The following is a 20,002-nucleotide window of genomic DNA, read 5'->3' as shown; positions in this document are numbered from 1 at the left end:
CCAACCGTTTGGGAGTTACGAGCCATGCCGTACTTTCCGTCAGGCCGATCGGGACGAGGCCCGGTGACGTTGTAGACAGGGGAGGGTACTACCCAGATAGCACACTTACGTCTGCAAGATGTCTGTTAAAGAACTGTTGATCTGGAAAGCATCTGCCATCTACAAACGTCTGACATACGCCTTTCAGATGTCAGTTTTATATACCTTCTAAATCATAAACATCTAAAAGACATCTAATTGACATCTATCTGACATCTAAAAGGCAGTGTTGGGGAGTAACTAGTTACATGTAACAGCATTACGTAATTTAATTACAAAATGAATGTAACTGTAATTAGTTACAGTTACGAAGAAAAAATTAGTAATTAAATTAAAGTTACTTATGAAATTTTTAACGATTACAAAGGCAATTACATTTGAATATTTACACACATCCACATACAGATTTCACTGATTTCTTTCCCAAATTGCACTGACTGTTCTGAGACATACGCCCTAATAATTTCCAGAATTTTAACAGAATTTTTTGTTTTTCCCAGTCCGCCCTTCCTGTAAATTAATGGCAAAAACATGCAGTTTCATTTAATACAAATAGGCCTACTGAAGCTTGCAGTGTTGTCAGCCTCTGCCGCCTCAATATAGGAGTACATGAGCACATAAACATCATTTCTAGAACTGCTCTGTGTCACGTCATGCATTTTACCTATCATATCATATACAAAGAGACAGCAGTTTAAAAAAACACCAATGTTTCAGGAGTTTATTATACAGGAATGACACATGCTTATTAGATAACTGTATTTGAGTTGATGTATATGTTTTTATTTATTATTATTTAATTTTCACAAATTTAGAAAAGTAATCTAAAAGTACTCAAAAGTAATTAGTTACATTACTTTAATAAAGTAATTGAAAAAGTTATACTACTATAACATTTTAAACAGGGTAACTTGTAATCTGTAACCTATTACATTTCCAAAGTAACCTTCCAAACACTGCTAAAAGGAGACGTCCAATAGACGTATTGCAGATGAGCAAACAGCCTTAAAACTACATCTTGCAGATGTAAATTCATATGTCAAATAGACGTCTCCTAGATGTATGTGTGCTATCAGGGTACCATCCCCCAGCGTTTTTAGGTCTCCCAAAACTTACCAAAGCCGAGATGGGCATCGCCGTGTCCGGCTTCCTCCCTGCTGCGTCTTAGCAGCATCGCTTCTCGGCCTTTTGGCTAAGATCAAGTGTAGTATCTGTTCTTATCAGTTTAATATCTGATACGTCCCCCATCCGGGGACTACATATTAAATGGATTTTTAGATCACGGAGCTGGAGCCGGGGCTTGCTCCGTCCACTCCATGCATCGGCCTGGTATTGCAGTGTCTCCAGGAACGGTGTGCTTTCCCTTTTTGGGGATTGCCATTTATTGTGTCGAATAGCAGAACAAGGAATGAGAGCTGCCGTTGCAGATGCTGTGGTTTATTGCAAACTTTTTTCCTGATGTGTCCACCTGGGGTCTTGGACTCTTCCACTAACGATGCACCCACCTGAGGTCTTGAAGTCTTTCACAGACGAGGTGACGCATCGAATCAGGTGTGTTTGTTTAAAGAGAGTCATCTAAAACTGGCGTTGGGAAGCACCGGCCCATGAGCTTGGCAGTTTCCAGGCCAGTAACGGAAGGCACCCGTCCTTCCTTTCCTGGAGGGGGGGCGGAGGGCTAACCGTTGGTGAGGATGGTAGAGATGCAAATCACACCTCTGGCTGACCGCCTGGGCCTTCATACTTACCTGGCAGGGGAGACACCATGATCAAGAAGGCGGTTCACCCAGGGCGAGGCTTGTCCATTGCACTCCGGCCATGCTGACCCCTGCGAATTCCCCAAATGCGGGAATCTCGACTGCATAATTTATGGTAGTGGGGGACTGCGTTCGCGCTCTCCCCTGAAATTGTTGGTGAAACAAAGCAGAAGAGGTTTTTACAGTTTTTTATTTATTTTCCTTTCAGAATGGGGAGTTCTGTCACATGCGAGATTTGTGTTGTGCGCCTGTGAAACAAAGTCACTTGCGCTCTTGAAAAATCGGACCCTGGTGGGTAGTTTAGTTCGAACATAGCGCAGACCTTACTTTGAAAGTAGATTGGACTGACTGCAGCCTAGCTGTAACTGTCTCCATGTTGTTTGGTTGTCCTTTTTTTCGATTCGTATTAATTTTGTTGTCGCTTACAGCGACACCTAGTGGCCTGTCGCCGCGCCCTTTTTCACCTGGCCTCGGACTGAGCCCCTGCACAGGTGTGCCGATTTGGGTGAAGGGATCTCACTCCTTCCTGGAGTTATAGCCATTCGAGCCACCTCGGACACGCCACCTTAGCACGCTTTGAGGTCCCCTCGCCAAGGTGAATGGAAATTTCCTCTATTTTTGGATGATTATTGACACTCAGACTCCAGAGAAGCTTTCTGTGCTGATTTGGGTGGGACTGGGCCAAATACCTGGCGCCAGGTTGCAAAAGAAGGTTTTCGACAAAATCCAAAATACCCGAAAATTTCGTCAGAGCGACGGGCCAATCTGAGACCTGCGTCTCGTTCGGCTCGAGCCAAGGATTCCGGTGTCATAAGGCACGTGGCTCTGCGACCAACCGTTTGGGAGTTACGAGCCATGCCGTACTTTCCGTCAGGCCGATCGGGACGAGGCCCGGTGACGTTGTAGACAGGGGAGGGTACTACCCAGATAGCACACTTACGTCTGCAAGATGTCTGTTAAAGAACTGTTGATCTGGAAAGCATCTGCCATCTACAAACGTCTGACATACGCCTTTCAGATGTCAGTTTTATATACCTTCTAAATCATAAACATCTAAAAGACATCTAATTGACATCTATCTGACATCTAAAAGGCAGTGTTGGGGAGTAACTAGTTACATGTAACAGCATTACGTAATTTAATTACAAAATGAATGTAACTGTAATTAGTTACAGTTACGAAGAAAAAATTAGTAATTAAATTAAAGTTACTTATGAAATTTTTAACGATTACAAAGGCAATTACATTTGAATATTTACACACATCCACATACAGATTTCACTGATTTCTTTCCCAAATTGCACTGACTGTTCTGAGACATACGCCCTAATAATTTCCAGAATTTTAACAGAATTTTTTGTTTTTCCCAGTCCGCCCTTCCTGTAAATTAATGGCAAAAACATGCAGTTTCATTTAATACAAATAGGCCTACTGAAGCTTGCAGTGTTGTCAGCCTCTGCCGCCTCAATATAGGAGTACATGAGCACATAAACATCATTTCTAGAACTGCTCTGTGTCACGTCATGCATTTTACCTATCATATCATATACAAAGAGACAGCAGTTTAAAAAAACACCAATGTTTCAGGAGTTTATTATACAGGAATGACACATGCTTATTAGATAACTGTATTTGAGTTGATGTATATGTTTTTATTTATTATTATTTAATTTTCACAAATTTAGAAAAGTAATCTAAAAGTACTCAAAAGTAATTAGTTACATTACTTTAATAAAGTAATTGAAAAAGTTATACTACTATAACATTTTAAACAGGGTAACTTGTAATCTGTAACCTATTACATTTCCAAAGTAACCTTCCAAACACTGCTAAAAGGAGACGTCCAATAGACGTATTGCAGATGAGCAAACAGCCTTAAAACTACATCTTGCAGATGTAAATTCATATGTCAAATAGACGTCTCCTAGATGTATGTGTGCTATCAGGGTACCATCCCCCAGCGTTTTTAGGTCTCCCAAAACTTACCAAAGCCGAGATGGGCATCGCCGTGTCCGGCTTCCTCCCTGCTGCGTCTTAGCAGCATCGCTTCTCGGCCTTTTGGCTAAGATCAAGTGTAGTATCTGTTCTTATCAGTTTAATATCTGATACGTCCCCCATCCGGGGACTACATATTAAATGGATTTTTAGATCACGGAGCTGGAGCCGGGGCTTGCTCCGTCCACTCCATGCATCGGCCTGGTATTGCAGTGTCTCCAGGAACGGTGTGCTTTCCCTTTTTGGGGATTGCCATTTATTGTGTCGAATAGCAGAACAAGGAATGAGAGCTGCCGTTGCAGATGCTGTGGTTTATTGCAAACTTTTTTCCTGATGTGTCCACCTGGGGTCTTGGACTCTTCCACTAACGATGCACCCACCTGAGGTCTTGAAGTCTTTCACAGACGAGGTGACGCATCGAATCAGGTGTGTTTGTTTAAAGAGAGTCATCTAAAACTGGCGTTGGGAAGCACCGGCCCATGAGCTTGGCAGTTTCCAGGCCAGTAACGGAAGGCACCCGTCCTTCCTTTCCTGGAGGGGGGGCGGAGGGCTAACCGTTGGTGAGGATGGTAGAGATGCAAATCACACCTCTGGCTGACCGCCTGGGCCTTCATACTTACCTGGCAGGGGAGACACCATGATCAAGAAGGCGGTTCACCCAGGGCGAGGCTTGTCCATTGCACTCCGGCCATGCTGACCCCTGCGAATTCCCCAAATGCGGGAATCTCGACTGCATAATTTATGGTAGTGGGGGACTGCGTTCGCGCTCTCCCCTGAAATTGTTGGTGAAACAAAGCAGAAGAGGTTTTTACAGTTTTTTATTTATTTTCCTTTCAGAATGGGGAGTTCTGTCACATGCGAGATTTGTGTTGTGCGCCTGTGAAACAAAGTCACTTGCGCTCTTGAAAAATCGGACCCTGGTGGGTAGTTTAGTTCGAACATAGCGCAGACCTTACTTTGAAAGTAGATTGGACTGACTGCAGCCTAGCTGTAACTGTCTCCATGTTGTTTGGTTGTCCTTTTTTTCGATTCGTATTAATTTTGTTGTCGCTTACAGCGACACCTAGTGGCCTGTCGCCGCGCCCTTTTTCACCTGGCCTCGGACTGAGCCCCTGCACAGGTGTGCCGATTTGGGTGAAGGGATCTCACTCCTTCCTGGAGTTATAGCCATTCGAGCCACCTCGGACACGCCACCTTAGCACGCTTTGAGGTCCCCTCGCCAAGGTGAATGGAAATTTCCTCTATTTTTGGATGATTATTGACACTCAGACTCCAGAGAAGCTTTCTGTGCTGATTTGGGTGGGACTGGGCCAAATACCTGGCGCCAGGTTGCAAAAGAAGGTTTTCGACAAAATCCAAAATACCCGAAAATTTCGTCAGAGCGACGGGCCAATCTGAGACCTGCGTCTCGTTCGGCTCGAGCCAAGGATTCCGGTGACATAAGGCACGTGGCTCTGCGACCAACCGTTTGGGAGTTACGAGCGATGCCGTACTTTCCGTCGCTGCAGTTCCACCGTCAGGCCGATCGGGACAAGGCCCGGTGACGTTGCAGACAGGGGAGGGTACTACCATCCCGCAGTGTTGCAGGTGTTTTCATCTTTGTTTGATTGTCCATTTACATTACATTTTCCCTATTTTTCAGCTTACGGCGCCACCTAGTGGCCTGTCGCCGCGTCCCTTTTCGCCTGGCCTCGGACTGAGCCCCTGCACAGGTGTGCCGATTTGGGTGAAGGGATCTCACTCCTTCCTGGAGTTATAGCCATTCGAGCCACCTCGGACACGCCACCTTAGCACGTTTTGAGGTCCCCTCGCCAAGGTGAATGGAAATTTCCTCTATTTTTGGATGATTATTGACACTCAGACTCCAGAGAAGCTTTCTGTGCTGATTTGGGTGGGACTGGGCCAAATACCTGGCGCCAGGTTGCAAAAGAAGGTTTTCGACAAAATCCAAAATACCCGAAAATTTCGTCAGAGCGACGGGCCAATCTGAGACCTGCGTCTCGTTCGGCTCGAGCCAAGGATTCCGGTGTCATAAGGCACGTGGCTCTGCGACCAACCGTTTGGGAGTTACGAGCCATGCCGTACTTTCCGTCAGGCCGATCGGGACGAGGCCCGGTGACGTTGTAGACAGGGGAGGGTACTACCCAGATAGCACACTTACGTCTGCAAGATGTCTGTTAAAGAACTGTTGATCTGGAAAGCATCTGCCATCTACAAACGTCTGACATACGCCTTTCAGATGTCAGTTTTATATACCTTCTAAATCATAAACATCTAAAAGACATCTAATTGACATCTATCTGACATCTAAAAGGCAGTGTTGGGGAGTAACTAGTTACATGTAACAGCATTACGTAATTTAATTACAAAATGAATGTAACTGTAATTAGTTACAGTTACGAAGAAAAAATTAGTAATTAAATTAAAGTTACTTATGAAATTTTTAACGATTACAAAGGCAATTACATTTGAATATTTACACACATCCACATACAGATTTCACTGATTTCTTTCCCAAATTGCACTGACTGTTCTGAGACATACGCCCTAATAATTTCCAGAATTTTAACAGAATTTTTTGTTTTTCCCAGTCCGCCCTTCCTGTAAATTAATGGCAAAAACATGCAGTTTCATTTAATACAAATAGGCCTACTGAAGCTTGCAGTGTTGTCAGCCTCTGCCGCCTCAATATAGGAGTACATGAGCACATAAACATCATTTCTAGAACTGCTCTGTGTCACGTCATGCATTTTACCTATCATATCATATACAAAGAGACAGCAGTTTAAAAAAACACCAATGTTTCAGGAGTTTATTATACAGGAATGACACATGCTTATTAGATAACTGTATTTGAGTTGATGTATATGTTTTTATTTATTATTATTTAATTTTCACAAATTTAGAAAAGTAATCTAAAAGTACTCAAAAGTAATTAGTTACATTACTTTAATAAAGTAATTGAAAAAGTTATACTACTATAACATTTTAAACAGGGTAACTTGTAATCTGTAACCTATTACATTTCCAAAGTAACCTTCCAAACACTGCTAAAAGGAGACGTCCAATAGACGTATTGCAGATGAGCAAACAGCCTTAAAACTACATCTTGCAGATGTAAATTCATATGTCAAATAGACGTCTCCTAGATGTATGTGTGCTATCAGGGTACCATCCCCCAGCGTTTTTAGGTCTCCCAAAACTTACCAAAGCCGAGATGGGCATCGCCGTGTCCGGCTTCCTCCCTGCTGCGTCTTAGCAGCATCGCTTCTCGGCCTTTTGGCTAAGATCAAGTGTAGTATCTGTTCTTATCAGTTTAATATCTGATACGTCCCCCATCCGGGGACTACATATTAAATGGATTTTTAGATCACGGAGCTGGAGCCGGGGCTTGCTCCGTCCACTCCATGCATCGGCCTGGTATTGCAGTGTCTCCAGGAACGGTGTGCTTTCCCTTTTTGGGGATTGCCATTTATTGTGTCGAATAGCAGAACAAGGAATGAGAGCTGCCGTTGCAGATGCTGTGGTTTATTGCAAACTTTTTTCCTGATGTGTCCACCTGGGGTCTTGGACTCTTCCACTAACGATGCACCCACCTGAGGTCTTGAAGTCTTTCACAGACGAGGTGACGCATCGAATCAGGTGTGTTTGTTTAAAGAGAGTCATCTAAAACTGGCGTTGGGAAGCACCGGCCCATGAGCTTGGCAGTTTCCAGGCCAGTAACGGAAGGCACCCGTCCTTCCTTTCCTGGAGGGGGGGCGGAGGGCTAACCGTTGGTGAGGATGGTAGAGATGCAAATCACACCTCTGGCTGACCGCCTGGGCCTTCATACTTACCTGGCAGGGGAGACACCATGATCAAGAAGGCGGTTCACCCAGGGCGAGGCTTGTCCATTGCACTCCGGCCATGCTGACCCCTGCGAATTCCCCAAATGCGGGAATCTCGACTGCATAATTTATGGTAGTGGGGGACTGCGTTCGCGCTCTCCCCTGAAATTGTTGGTGAAACAAAGCAGAAGAGGTTTTTACAGTTTTTTATTTATTTTCCTTTCAGAATGGGGAGTTCTGTCACATGCGAGATTTGTGTTGTGCGCCTGTGAAACAAAGTCACTTGCGCTCTTGAAAAATCGGACCCTGGTGGGTAGTTTAGTTCGAACATAGCGCAGACCTTACTTTGAAAGTAGATTGGACTGACTGCAGCCTAGCTGTAACTGTCTCCATGTTGTTTGGTTGTCCTTTTTTTCGATTCGTATTAATTTTGTTGTCGCTTACAGCGACACCTAGTGGCCTGTCGCCGCGCCCTTTTTCACCTGGCCTCGGACTGAGCCCCTGCACAGGTGTGCCGATTTGGGTGAAGGGATCTCACTCCTTCCTGGAGTTATAGCCATTCGAGCCACCTCGGACACGCCACCTTAGCACGCTTTGAGGTCCCCTCGCCAAGGTGAATGGAAATTTCCTCTATTTTTTGGATGATTATTGACACTCAGACTCCAGAGAAGCTTTCTGTGCTGATTTGGGTGGGACTGGGCCAAATACCTGGCGCCAGGTTGCAAAAGAAGGTTTTCGACAAAATCCAAAATACCCGAAAATTTCGTCAGAGCGACGGGCCAATCTGAGACCTGCGTCTCGTTCGGCTCGAGCCAAGGATTCCGGTGACATAAGGCACGTGGCTCTGCGACCAACCGTTTGGGAGTTACGAGCGATGCCGTACTTTCCGTCGCTGCAGTTCCACCGTCAGGCCGATCGGGACAAGGCCCGGTGACGTTGCAGACAGGGGAGGGTACTACCATCCCGCAGTGTTGCAGGTGTTTTCATCTTTGTTTGATTGTCCATTTACATTACATTTTCCCTATTTTTCAGCTTACGGCGCCACCTAGTGGCCTGTCGCCGCGTCCCTTTTCGCCTGGCCTCGGACTGAGCCCCTGCACAGGTGTGCCGATTTGGGTGAAGGGATCTCACTCCTTCCTGGAGTTATAGCCATTCGAGCCACCTCGGACACGCCACCTTAGCACGTTTTGAGGTCCCCTCGCCAAGGTGAATGGAAATTTCCTCTATTTTTGGATGATTATTGACACTCAGACTCCAGAGAAGCTTTCTGTGCTGATTTGGGTGGGACTGGGCCAAATACCTGGCGCCAGGTTGCAAAAGAAGGTTTTCGACAAAATCCAAAATACCCGAAAATTTCGTCAGAGCGACGGGCCAATCTGAGACCTGCGTCTCGTTCGGCTCGAGCCAAGGATTCCGGTGTCATAAGGCACGTGGCTCTGCGACCAACCGTTTGGGAGTTACGAGCCATGCCGTACTTTCCGTCAGGCCGATCGGGACGAGGCCCGGTGACGTTGTAGACAGGGGAGGGTACTACCCAGATAGCACACTTACGTCTGCAAGATGTCTGTTAAAGAACTGTTGATCTGGAAAGCATCTGCCATCTACAAACGTCTGACATACGCCTTTCAGATGTCAGTTTTATATACCTTCTAAATCATAAACATCTAAAAGACATCTAATTGACATCTATCTGACATCTAAAAGGCAGTGTTGGGGAGTAACTAGTTACATGTAACAGCATTACGTAATTTAATTACAAAATGAATGTAACTGTAATTAGTTACAGTTACGAAGAAAAAATTAGTAATTAAATTAAAGTTACTTATGAAATTTTTAACGATTACAAAGGCAATTACATTTGAATATTTACACACATCCACATACAGATTTCACTGATTTCTTTCCCAAATTGCACTGACTGTTCTGAGACATACGCCCTAATAATTTCCAGAATTTTAACAGAATTTTTTGTTTTTCCCAGTCCGCCCTTCCTGTAAATTAATGGCAAAAACATGCAGTTTCATTTAATACAAATAGGCCTACTGAAGCTTGCAGTGTTGTCAGCCTCTGCCGCCTCAATATAGGAGTACATGAGCACATAAACATCATTTCTAGAACTGCTCTGTGTCACGTCATGCATTTTACCTATCATATCATATACAAAGAGACAGCAGTTTAAAAAAACACCAATGTTTCAGGAGTTTATTATACAGGAATGACACATGCTTATTAGATAACTGTATTTGAGTTGATGTATATGTTTTTATTTATTATTATTTAATTTTCACAAATTTAGAAAAGTAATCTAAAAGTACTCAAAAGTAATTAGTTACATTACTTTAATAAAGTAATTGAAAAAGTTATACTACTATAACATTTTAAACAGGGTAACTTGTAATCTGTAACCTATTACATTTCCAAAGTAACCTTCCAAACACTGCTAAAAGGAGACGTCCAATAGACGTATTGCAGATGAGCAAACAGCCTTAAAACTACATCTTGCAGATGTAAATTCATATGTCAAATAGACGTCTCCTAGATGTATGTGTGCTATCAGGGTACCATCCCCCAGCGTTTTTAGGTCTCCCAAAACTTACCAAAGCCGAGATGGGCATCGCCGTGTCCGGCTTCCTCCCTGCTGCGTCTTAGCAGCATCGCTTCTCGGCCTTTTGGCTAAGATCAAGTGTAGTATCTGTTCTTATCAGTTTAATATCTGATACGTCCCCCATCCGGGGACTACATATTAAATGGATTTTTAGATCACGGAGCTGGAGCCGGGGCTTGCTCCGTCCACTCCATGCATCGGCCTGGTATTGCAGTGTCTCCAGGAACGGTGTGCTTTCCCTTTTTGGGGATTGCCATTTATTGTGTCGAATAGCAGAACAAGGAATGAGAGCTGCCGTTGCAGATGCTGTGGTTTATTGCAAACTTTTTTCCTGATGTGTCCACCTGGGGTCTTGGACTCTTCCACTAACGATGCACCCACCTGAGGTCTTGAAGTCTTTCACAGACGAGGTGACGCATCGAATCAGGTGTGTTTGTTTAAAGAGAGTCATCTAAAACTGGCGTTGGGAAGCACCGGCCCATGAGCTTGGCAGTTTCCAGGCCAGTAACGGAAGGCACCCGTCCTTCCTTTCCTGGAGGGGGGGCGGAGGGCTAACCGTTGGTGAGGATGGTAGAGATGCAAATCACACCTCTGGCTGACCGCCTGGGCCTTCATACTTACCTGGCAGGGGAGACACCATGATCAAGAAGGCGGTTCACCCAGGGCGAGGCTTGTCCATTGCACTCCGGCCATGCTGACCCCTGCGAATTCCCCAAATGCGGGAATCTCGACTGCATAATTTATGGTAGTGGGGGACTGCGTTCGCGCTCTCCCCTGAAATTGTTGGTGAAACAAAGCAGAAGAGGTTTTTACAGTTTTTTATTTATTTTCCTTTCAGAATGGGGAGTTCTGTCACATGCGAGATTTGTGTTGTGCGCCTGTGAAACAAAGTCACTTGCGCTCTTGAAAAATCGGACCCTGGTGGGTAGTTTAGTTCGAACATAGCGCAGACCTTACTTTGAAAGTAGATTGGACTGACTGCAGCCTAGCTGTAACTGTCTCCATGTTGTTTGGTTGTCCTTTTTTTCGATTCGTATTAATTTTGTTGTCGCTTACAGCGACACCTAGTGGCCTGTCGCCGCGCCCTTTTTCACCTGGCCTCGGACTGAGCCCCTGCACAGGTGTGCCGATTTGGGTGAAGGGATCTCACTCCTTCCTGGAGTTATAGCCATTCGAGCCACCTCGGACACGCCACCTTAGCACGCTTTGAGGTCCCCTCGCCAAGGTGAATGGAAATTTCCTCTATTTTTTGGATGATTATTGACACTCAGACTCCAGAGAAGCTTTCTGTGCTGATTTGGGTGGGACTGGGCCAAATACCTGGCGCCAGGTTGCAAAAGAAGGTTTTCGACAAAATCCAAAATACCCGAAAATTTCGTCAGAGCGACGGGCCAATCTGAGACCTGCGTCTCGTTCGGCTCGAGCCAAGGATTCCGGTGACATAAGGCACGTGGCTCTGCGACCAACCGTTTGGGAGTTACGAGCCATGCCGTACTTTCCGTCAGGCCGATCGGGACGAGGCCCGGTGACGTTGTAGACAGGGGAGGGTACTACCCAGATAGCACACTTACGTCTGCAAGATGTCTGTTAAAGAACTGTTGATCTGGAAAGCATCTGCCATCTACAAACGTCTGACATACGCCTTTCAGATGTCAGTTTTATATACCTTCTAAATCATAAACATCTAAAAGACATCTAATTGACATCTATCTGACATCTAAAAGGCAGTGTTGGGGAGTAACTAGTTACATGTAACAGCATTACGTAATTTAATTACAAAATGAATGTAACTGTAATTAGTTACAGTTACGAAGAAAAAATTAGTAATTAAATTAAAGTTACTTATGAAATTTTTAACGATTACAAAGGCAATTACATTTGAATATTTACACACATCCACATACAGATTTCACTGATTTCTTTCCCAAATTGCACTGACTGTTCTGAGACATACGCCCTAATAATTTCCAGAATTTTAACAGAATTTTTTGTTTTTCCCAGTCCGCCCTTCCTGTAAATTAATGGCAAAAACATGCAGTTTCATTTAATACAAATAGGCCTACTGAAGCTTGCAGTGTTGTCAGCCTCTGCCGCCTCAATATAGGAGTACATGAGCACATAAACATCATTTCTAGAACTGCTCTGTGTCACGTCATGCATTTTACCTATCATATCATATACAAAGAGACAGCAGTTTAAAAAAACACCAATGTTTCAGGAGTTTATTATACAGGAATGACACATGCTTATTAGATAACTGTATTTGAGTTGATGTATATGTTTTTATTTATTATTATTTAATTTTCACAAATTTAGAAAAGTAATCTAAAAGTACTCAAAAGTAATTAGTTACATTACTTTAATAAAGTAATTGAAAAAGTTATACTACTATAACATTTTAAACAGGGTAACTTGTAATCTGTAACCTATTACATTTCCAAAGTAACCTTCCAAACACTGCTAAAAGGAGACGTCCAATAGACGTATTGCAGATGAGCAAACAGCCTTAAAACTACATCTTGCAGATGTAAATTCATATGTCAAATAGACGTCTCCTAGATGTATGTGTGCTATCAGGGTACCATCCCCCAGCGTTTTTAGGTCTCCCAAAACTTACCAAAGCCGAGATGGGCATCGCCGTGTCCGGCTTCCTCCCTGCTGCGTCTTAGCAGCATCGCTTCTCGGCCTTTTGGCTAAGATCAAGTGTAGTATCTGTTCTTATCAGTTTAATATCTGATACGTCCCCCATCCGGGGACTACATATTAAATGGATTTTTAGATCACGGAGCTGGAGCCGGGGCTTGCTCCGTCCACTCCATGCATCGGCCTGGTATTGCAGTGTCTCCAGGAACGGTGTGCTTTCCCTTTTTGGGGATTGCCATTTATTGTGTCGAATAGCAGAACAAGGAATGAGAGCTGCCGTTGCAGATGCTGTGGTTTATTGCAAACTTTTTTCCTGATGTGTCCACCTGGGGTCTTGGACTCTTCCACTAACGATGCACCCACCTGAGGTCTTGAAGTCTTTCACAGACGAGGTGACGCATCGAATCAGGTGTGTTTGTTTAAAGAGAGTCATCTAAAACTGGCGTTGGGAAGCACCGGCCCATGAGCTTGGCAGTTTCCAGGCCAGTAACGGAAGGCACCCGTCCTTCCTTTCCTGGAGGGGGGGCGGAGGGCTAACCGTTGGTGAGGATGGTAGAGATGCAAATCACACCTCTGGCTGACCGCCTGGGCCTTCATACTTACCTGGCAGGGGAGACACCATGATCAAGAAGGCGGTTCACCCAGGGCGAGGCTTGTCCATTGCACTCCGGCCATGCTGACCCCTGCGAATTCCCCAAATGCGGGAATCTCGACTGCATAATTTATGGTAGTGGGGGACTGCGTTCGCGCTCTCCCCTGAAATTGTTGGTGAAACAAAGCAGAAGAGGTTTTTACAGTTTTTTATTTATTTTCCTTTCAGAATGGGGAGTTCTGTCACATGCGAGATTTGTGTTGTGCGCCTGTGAAACAAAGTCACTTGCGCTCTTGAAAAATCGGACCCTGGTGGGTAGTTTAGTTCGAACATAGCGCAGACCTTACTTTGAAAGTAGATTGGACTGACTGCAGCCTAGCTGTAACTGTCTCCATGTTGTTTGGTTGTCCTTTTTTTCGATTCGTATTAATTTTGTTGTCGCTTACAGCGACACCTAGTGGCCTGTCGCCGCGCCCTTTTTCACCTGGCCTCGGACTGAGCCCCTGCACAGGGTGTGCCGATTTGGGTGAAGGGATCTCACTCCTTCCTGGAGTTATAGCCATTCGAGCCACCTCGGACACGCCACCTTAGCACGCTTTGAGGTGCCCCTCGCCAAGGTGAATGGAAATTTCCTCTATTTTTGGATGATTATTGACACTCAAGACTCCAGAGAAGCTTTCTGTGCTGATTTGGGTGGGACTGGGCCAATACCTGCGCCAGGTTGCAAAGAAGTTTTCGACAAATCCAAAATACCCGAAAATTTCGTCAGAGCGACGGGGCCAATCTGAGACCTGCGTCTCGTTCGGCTCGAGCCAAGGATTCGGTGACATAAGGCACGTGGCTCTGCGACCAACCGTTGGGAGTTACAGCGATGCCGTACTTTCCGTCGCTGCAGTTTCCACCGTCAGGCCGATCGGGACAAGGCCCGGTGACGTTGCAGACAGGGGAGGTACTACCATCCCGCAGTGTTGCAGGTGTTTTCATCTTTGTTTGATTGTCCATTTACATTACATTTTCCCTATTTTTCAGCTTACGGCGCCACCTAGTGGCCTGTCGCCGCGTCCCTTTTCGCCTGGCCTTGGACTGAGCCCCTGCACAGGTGTGCCGATTTGGGTGAAGGGATCTCACTCCTTCCTGGAGTTATAGCCATTCGAGCCACCTCGGACACGCCACCTTAGCACGCTTTGAGGTCCCCTCGCCAAGGTGAATGGAAATTTCCTCTATTTTTGGATGATTATTGACACTCAGACTCCAGAGAAGCTTTCTGTGCTGATTTGGGTGGGACTGGGCCAAATACCTGGCGCCAGGTTGCAAAAGAAGGTTTTCGACAAAATCCAAAATACCCGAAAATTTCGTCAGAGCGACGGGCCAATCTGAGACCTGCGTCTCGTTCGGCTCGAGCCAAGGATTCCGGTGACATAAGGCACGTGGCTCTGCGACCAACCGTTTGGGAGTTACGAGCGATGCCGTACTTTCCGTCGCTGCAGTTCCACCGTCAGGCCGATCGGGACAAGGCCCGGTGACGTTGCAGACAGGGGAGGGTACTACCATCCCGCAGTGTTGCAGGTGTTTTCATCTTTGTTTGATTGTCCATTTACATTACATTTTCCCTATTTTTCAGCTTACGGCGCCACCTAGTGGCCTGTCGCCGCGTCCCTTTTCGCCTGGCCTCGGACTGAGCCCCTGCACAGGTGTGCCGATTTGGGTGAAGGGATCTCACTCCTTCCTGGAGTTATAGCCATTCGAGCCACCTCGGACACGCCACCTTAGCACGCTTTGAGGTCCCCTCGCCAAGGTGAATGGAAATTTCCTCTATTTTTGGATGATTATTGACACTCAGACTCCAGAGAAGCTTTCTGTGCTGATTTGGGTGGGACTGGGCCAAATACCTGGCGCCAGGTTGCAAAAGAAGGTTTTCGACAAAATCCAAAATACCCGAAAATTTCGTCAGAGCGACGGGCCAATCTGAGACCTGCGTCTCGTTCGGCTCGAGCCAAGGATTCCGGTGTCATAAGGCACGTGGCTCTGCGACCAACCGTTTGGGAGTTACGAGCCATGCCGTACTTTCCGTCAGGCCGATCGGGACGAGGCCCGGTGACGTTGTAGACAGGGGAGGGTACTACCCAGATAGCACACTTACGTCTGCAAGATGTCTGTTAAAGAACTGTTGATCTGGAAAGCATCTGCCATCTACAAACGTCTGACATACGCCTTTCAGATGTCAGTTTTATATACCTTCTAAATCATAAACATCTAAAAGACATCTAATTGACATCTATCTGACATCTAAAAGGCAGTGTTGGGGAGTAACTAGTTACATGTAACAGCATTACGTAATTTAATTACAAAATGAATGTAACTGTAATTAGTTACAGTTACGAAGAAAAAATTAGTAATTAAATTAAAGTTACTTATGAAATTTTTAACGATTACAAAGGCAATTACATTTGAATATTTACACACATCCACATACAGATTTCACTGATTTCTTTCCCAAATTGCACTGACTGTTCTGAGACATACGCCCTAATAATTTCCAGAATTTTAACAGAATTTTTTGTTTTTCCCAGTCCGCCCTTCCTGTAAATTAATGGCAAAAACATGCAGTTTCATTTAATACAAATAGGCCTACTGAAGCTTGCAGCTGACTGTCAGCCTCTGCCGCCTCAATATAGGAGTACATGAGCACATAAACATCATTTCTAGAACTGCTCTGTGTCACGTCATGCATTTTACCTATCATATCATATACAAAGAGACAGCAGTTTAAAAAAACACCAATGTTTCAGGAGTTTATTATACAGGAATGACACATGCTTATTAGATAACTGTATTTGAGTTGATGTATATGTTTTTATTTATTATTATTTAATTTTCACAAATTTAGAAAAGTAATCTAAAAGTACTCAAAAGTAATTAGTTACATTACTTTAATAAAGTAATTGAAAAAGTTATACTACTATAACATTTTAAACAGGGTAACTTGTAATCTGTAACCTATTACATTTCCAAAGTAACCTTCCAAACACTGCTAAAAGGAGACGTCCAATAGACGTATTGCAGATGAGCAAACAGCCTTAAAACTACATCTTGCAGATGTAAATTCATATGTCAAATAGACGTCTCCTAGATGTATGTGTGCTATCAGGGTACCATCCCCCAGCGTTTTTAGGTCTCCCAAAACTTACCAAAGCCGAGATGGGCATCGCCGTGTCCGGCTTCCTCCCTGCTGCGTCTTAGCAGCATCGCTTCTCGGCCTTTTGGCTAAGATCAAGTGTAGTATCTGTTCTTATCAGTTTAATATCTGATACGTCCCCCATCCGGGGACTACATATTAAATGGATTTTTAGATCACGGAGCTGGAGCCGGGGCTTGCTCCGTCCACTCCATGCATCGGCCTGGTATTGCAGTGTCTCCAGGAACGGTGTGCTTTCCCTTTTTGGGGATTGCCATTTATTGTGTCGAATAGCAGAACAAGGAATGAGAGCTGCCGTTGCAGATGCTGTGGTTTATTGCAAACTTTTTTCCTGATGTGTCCACCTGGGGTCTTGGACTCTTCCACTAACGATGCACCCACCTGAGGTCTTGAAGTCTTTCACAGACGAGGTGACGCATCGAATCAGGTGTGTTTGTTTAAAGAGAGTCATCTAAAACTGGCGTTGGGAAGCACCGGCCCATGAGCTTGGCAGTTTCCAGGCCAGTAACGGAAGGCACCCGTCCTTCCTTTCCTGGAGGGGGGGCGGAGGGCTAACCGTTGGTGAGGATGGTAGAGATGCAAATCACACCTCTGGCTGACCGCCTGGGCCTTCATACTTACCTGGCAGGGGAGACACCATGATCAAGAAGGCGGTTCACCCAGGGCGAGGCTTGTCCATTGCACTCCGGCCATGCTGACCCCTGCGAATTCCCCAAATGCGGGAATCTCGACTGCATAATTTATGGTAGTGGGGGACTGCGTTCGCGCTCTCCCCTGAAATTGTTGGTGAAACAAAGCAGAAGAGGTTTTTACAGTTTTTTATTTATTTTCCTTTCAGAATGGGGAGTTCTGTCACATGCGAGATTTGTGTTGTGCGCCTGTGAAACAAAGTCACTTGCGCTCTTGAAAAATCGGACCCTGGTGGGTAGTTTAGTTCGAACATAGCGCAGACCTTACTTTGAAAGTAGATTGGACTGACTGCAGCCTAGCTGTAACTGTCTCCATGTTGTTTGGTTGTCCTTTTTTTCGATTCGTATTAATTTTGTTGTCGCTTACAGCGACACCTAGTGGCCTGTCGCCGCGCCCTTTTTCACCTGGCCTCGGACTGAGCCCCTGCACAGGTGTGCCGATTTGGGTGAAGGGATCTCACTCCTTCCTGGAGTTATAGCCATTCGAGCCACCTCGGACACGCCACCTTAGCACGCTTTGAGGTCCCCTCGCCAAGGTGAATGGAAATTTCCTCTATTTTTTGGATGATTATTGACACTCAGACTCCAGAGAAGCTTTCTGTGCTGATTTGGGTGGGACTGGGCCAAATACCTGGCGCCAGGTTGCAAAAGAAGGTTTTCGACAAAATCCAAAATACCCGAAAATTTCGTCAGAGCGACGGGCCAATCTGAGACCTGCGTCTCGTTCGGCTCGAGCCAAGGATTCCGGTGACATAAGGCACGTGGCTCTGCGACCAACCGTTTGGGAGTTACGAGCGATGCCGTACTTTCCGTCGCTGCAGTTCCACCGTCAGGCCGATCGGGACAAGGCCCGGTGACGTTGCAGACAGGGGAGGGTACTACCATCCCGCAGTGTTGCAGGTGTTTTCATCTTTGTTTGATTGTCCATTTACATTACATTTTCCCTATTTTTCAGCTTACGGCGCCACCTAGTGGCCTGTCGCCGCGTCCCTTTTTCACCTGGCCTCGGACTGAGCCCCTGCACAGGTGTGCCGATTTGGGTGAAGGGATCTCACTCCTTCCTGGAGTTATAGCCATTCGAGCCACCTCGGACACGCCACCTTAGCACGTTTTGAGGTCCCCTCGCCAAGGTGAATGGAAATTTCCTCTATTTTTGGATGATTATTGACAGTCAGACTCCAGAGAAGCTTTCTGTGCTGATTTGGGTGGGACTGGGCCAAATACCTGGCGCCAGGTTGCAAAAGAAGGTTTTCGACAAAATCCAAAATACCCGAAAATTTCGTCAGAGCGACGGGCCAATCTGAGACCTGCGTCTCGTTCGGCTCGAGCCAAGGATTCCGGTGTCATAAGGCACGTGGCTCTGCGACCAACCGTTTGGGAGTTACGAGCCATGCCGTACTTTCCGTCAGGCCCGATCGGGACGAGGCCCGGTGACGTTGTAGACAGGGGAGGGTACTACCCAGATAGCACACTTACGTCTGCAAGATGTCTGTTAAAGAACTGTTGATCTGGAAAGCATCTGCCATCTACAAACGTCTGACATACGCCTTTCAGATGTCAGTTTTTATATACCTTCTAAATCATAAACATCTAAAAGACATCTAATTGACATCTATCTGACATCTAAAAGGCAGTGTTGGGGAGTAACTAGTTACATGTAACAGCATTACGTAATTTAATTACAAAATGAATGTAACTGTAATTAGTTACAGTTACGAAGAAAAAATTAGTAATTAAATTAAAGTTACTTATGAAATTTTTAACGATTACAAAGGCAATTACATTTGAAATATCTTACACACATCCACATACAGATTTCACTGATTTCTTTCCCAATTGCACTGACTGTTCTGAGACATACGCCCCTAATAATTTCCAGAATTTTAACAGAATTTTTTGTTTTTTCCCAGTCCGCCCTTCCTGTAAATTAATGGCAAAAACATGCAGTTTCATTTAATACAAAATAGGCCTACTGAAGGCTTGCAGTGTTGTCAGCCTCTGCCGCCTCAATATAGGAGTACATGAGCACATAAACATCATTTCTAGAACTGCTCTGTGTCACGTCATGCATTTTACCTATCAATATCATATACAAAGAGACAGCAGTTTAAAAAAACACCAATGTTTCAGGAGTTTATTATACAGGAATGACACATGCTTACTTAGATAACTGTATTTGAGTTGATGTATATGTTTTTATTTATTATTATTTAATTTTCACAAATTTAGAAAAGTATCTAAAAGTACTCAAAAGTAATTAGTTACATTACTTTAATAAAGTAATTGAAAAGTTATACTACTATAACATTTTAAAAACAGGGTACTTGTATCTGTAACCTATTACATTTCCAAAGTAACCTTCCAAACACTGCTAAAAGGAAGACGTCCAATAGACGTATTGCAGATGAGCAACAGCTTAAAACTACATCTTGCAGATGTAAATTCATATGTCAAATAGACGTCTCCTAGATGTATGTGTGCTATCAGGGTACCATCCCCCAGCGTTTTTAGGTCTCCCAAAACTTACCAAAGCCGAGATGGGCATCGCCGTGTCCGGCTTCCTCCCTGCTGCGTCTTAGCAGCATCGCTTCTCGGCCTTTTGGCTAGATCACGTGGTCTGGTCGGACGGTTGAGACAGCGATCGCCTCTAGGTGGACCTTTA

At 45.0% G+C, this 20,002-nt stretch overlaps 12 non-coding genes across 12 annotated transcripts; all 12 read left to right on the top strand.

Annotated features, from left to right (window-relative positions):
* Positions 1–1,211: 1,211 nt before the first annotated feature.
* On the top strand, positions 1,212–1,402 carry LOC113086817 (U2 spliceosomal RNA). Its single transcript, XR_003285062.1, has one exon. It is a non-coding gene; the product is annotated as a U2 spliceosomal RNA (small nuclear RNA).
* Positions 1,403–1,776: 374 nt separating this feature from the next.
* LOC113086808 (U1 spliceosomal RNA) lies at positions 1,777–1,940 on the top strand. The gene has a single exon (XR_003285053.1). It is a non-coding gene; the product is annotated as a U1 spliceosomal RNA (small nuclear RNA).
* Positions 1,941–3,835: 1,895 nt separating this feature from the next.
* On the top strand, positions 3,836–4,026 carry LOC113086816 (U2 spliceosomal RNA). The gene has a single exon (XR_003285061.1). It is a non-coding gene; the product is annotated as a U2 spliceosomal RNA (small nuclear RNA).
* A 374-nt stretch (positions 4,027–4,400) lies between these two features.
* On the top strand, positions 4,401–4,564 carry LOC113086824 (U1 spliceosomal RNA). Its single transcript, XR_003285069.1, has one exon. It is a non-coding gene; the product is annotated as a U1 spliceosomal RNA (small nuclear RNA).
* A 2,487-nt stretch (positions 4,565–7,051) lies between these two features.
* Positions 7,052–7,242, top strand: LOC113086815 (U2 spliceosomal RNA). The gene has a single exon (XR_003285060.1). It is a non-coding gene; the product is annotated as a U2 spliceosomal RNA (small nuclear RNA).
* A 374-nt stretch (positions 7,243–7,616) lies between these two features.
* Positions 7,617–7,780, top strand: LOC113086823 (U1 spliceosomal RNA). The gene has a single exon (XR_003285068.1). It is a non-coding gene; the product is annotated as a U1 spliceosomal RNA (small nuclear RNA).
* A 2,488-nt stretch (positions 7,781–10,268) lies between these two features.
* On the top strand, positions 10,269–10,459 carry LOC113086814 (U2 spliceosomal RNA). The gene has a single exon (XR_003285059.1). It is a non-coding gene; the product is annotated as a U2 spliceosomal RNA (small nuclear RNA).
* A 374-nt stretch (positions 10,460–10,833) lies between these two features.
* LOC113086822 (U1 spliceosomal RNA) lies at positions 10,834–10,997 on the top strand. The gene has a single exon (XR_003285067.1). It is a non-coding gene; the product is annotated as a U1 spliceosomal RNA (small nuclear RNA).
* Positions 10,998–12,893: 1,896 nt separating this feature from the next.
* On the top strand, positions 12,894–13,084 carry LOC113086813 (U2 spliceosomal RNA). The gene has a single exon (XR_003285058.1). It is a non-coding gene; the product is annotated as a U2 spliceosomal RNA (small nuclear RNA).
* A 374-nt stretch (positions 13,085–13,458) lies between these two features.
* LOC113086818 (U1 spliceosomal RNA) lies at positions 13,459–13,622 on the top strand. The gene has a single exon (XR_003285063.1). It is a non-coding gene; the product is annotated as a U1 spliceosomal RNA (small nuclear RNA).
* A 3,077-nt stretch (positions 13,623–16,699) lies between these two features.
* On the top strand, positions 16,700–16,890 carry LOC113086812 (U2 spliceosomal RNA). Its single transcript, XR_003285057.1, has one exon. It is a non-coding gene; the product is annotated as a U2 spliceosomal RNA (small nuclear RNA).
* A 374-nt stretch (positions 16,891–17,264) lies between these two features.
* LOC113086807 (U1 spliceosomal RNA) lies at positions 17,265–17,428 on the top strand. Its single transcript, XR_003285052.1, has one exon. It is a non-coding gene; the product is annotated as a U1 spliceosomal RNA (small nuclear RNA).
* The last annotated feature ends 2,574 nt before the right edge of the window (positions 17,429–20,002 follow it).

This window comes from Carassius auratus, unplaced genomic scaffold (genome assembly GCF_003368295.1).
Source record: "Carassius auratus strain Wakin unplaced genomic scaffold, ASM336829v1 scaf_tig00044032, whole genome shotgun sequence".
Lineage (NCBI taxonomy): Eukaryota > Metazoa > Chordata > Actinopteri > Cypriniformes > Cyprinidae > Carassius > Carassius auratus.
The sequence above is the reverse complement of the archived record's forward strand: the minus strand, read 5'-3'. Positions and strand labels throughout refer to the sequence as shown.